The following is a 1785-nucleotide window of genomic DNA, read 5'->3' on the forward strand; positions in this document are numbered from 1 at the left end:
GAACTTCGGTCTGGGCCTGCACGGGGCATGTGGAGGAGATAAGGAGGAGGGAGGTGGCTGTGCCGGTGGTTCACTGACAGAAATCCTGGACGGGAGGCCAATATTTTGTCTGATCTCTTTCATACCAACTTCAGGGCAGTTTGGTCATCCATGCCACACTCCAAGTGTCCACTGGGCCCTTTCTGTCCCTCACCCTCCTTTATACACACGAGTAGATGTCTCCACGCAGCCCTCCCAGGATGCTCACCTCTATCCACAGCTGCTTCTCCAGCACCCACCAGGCCCTCCCATGGAATGAGCTCACCTACAGGGTAAAATCAGGTCACAGTCTGCAGGACTCCTGCATGTATAGGCCTGACTATTCCCCTCAGGACCCTCATTCACAGCCGCTGTATTAATTTTATAGGGCTGCCAAAACGAAGTGTTCTCGTCTGGGCAGCTGCAATGGATTTGCTGAAATTGATTTGCTAGCATTGCTGAAATTGATTCAAGCTTGATTCTAGAGCTTGAATCTAAGATCAAGGCATGTGCAGGGCTGGTTTCCCTGAGGCCTCTCCCCTTGGTTTGCAGGTGGCTGTCCTCTCCCTATGTCCTCACATGGTCCTCCTCTCATGTGCCTGGTTCTAACTTTCTCTTCTCTCCTCATCTGCACCTGTCCTATAGGATTAGGGCTCCCAATGACCTCATTCTAACTTAATAACCTCTTTAAAGACTCTATCCCCAAGTACAGTCACATTTTGAAATATTGAGGGTTAGGACTTCAGTGTGTGAATTTTGGGAGGATGCAACTCAGCCAGGTTCACTATCATTACAGTTGCACTAGTGCCATGTCTGGTTCCTAGTGGACACCCCGGGAACAGCCATCCATCCAGACTGATGTCCCGTGACATCCCCTACACTCCACGGCTCATCACATCACACTCGTCTCCAGCCGATCTCTCTGCCGGGAAGTCCCACACCTGTTCCCACATCCACTGTCTGGGAAGGTCCTTTTCATGCTTCAAAGCCAGCTCGGTGGCCTCCTTTGTGCAAAAAATGCCTGACCTCTCAGAAGTTCATTCTTTCTCTCTTTCTGTCGATCTTTCTCTGAACTGCTCTATCATTTTGTGTATTGTTGAAATGAAGGAACGTGTGACAATTGAGTTGAACAGCTGGCAAAAACGAAAAAGAAGAAAAATAATACTGAGTTAAACAGGCTGCAATGACCGCCAGCACTTCAATGCATGGAATACATGAATGACTTGCAGCAGAGGCCACACTCAGCCCCTGTTTGCCCTTTGAGTTTTTGCACCTTTTGCCAAGATCATTTTTTTTTTTTTTTTTTTTTTTTGGAGACAGAGTCTTGCTCTGTCGCCCAGGCTGGAGTGCCGTGGCATGATCTTGGCTCACTGCAAGCTCCGCCTCCCGGGTTCACACCATTCTCCTGCCTCAGCCTCCCGAGTAGCTGGGACTACAGGTGCCCGCTACCACGCCCAGCTAATTTTTTTTTTTTTTTTTCCAGTAGAGATGGGGTTTCATCGTGTTAGCCAGGGTGGTCTAGATCTCCTGGCCTCGTGATCCGCCCGTCTCGGCCTCCCAAAGTGCTGGGATTACAGGCGTGAGCCACCGCGCCCAGCCGCCGAGATCATTCTTGTTTTTAGAAAACCCACCATTATTTTCCTCTCTAGCCACAGGGATTCTAAAACCTCCCCTTCTGGGCTGTAATCAGAATGCAGAGAAGTAATACAAGGTTAGGGCCCGGGACTCCTTCTCCCACCTCTCCCAGCAGAGACCCAGATTTTTTTA

Source organism: Chlorocebus sabaeus, chromosome 24 (genome assembly GCF_047675955.1).
Source record: "Chlorocebus sabaeus isolate Y175 chromosome 24, mChlSab1.0.hap1, whole genome shotgun sequence".
In the NCBI taxonomy this organism is placed as follows: Eukaryota; Metazoa; Chordata; class Mammalia; order Primates; family Cercopithecidae; genus Chlorocebus; species Chlorocebus sabaeus.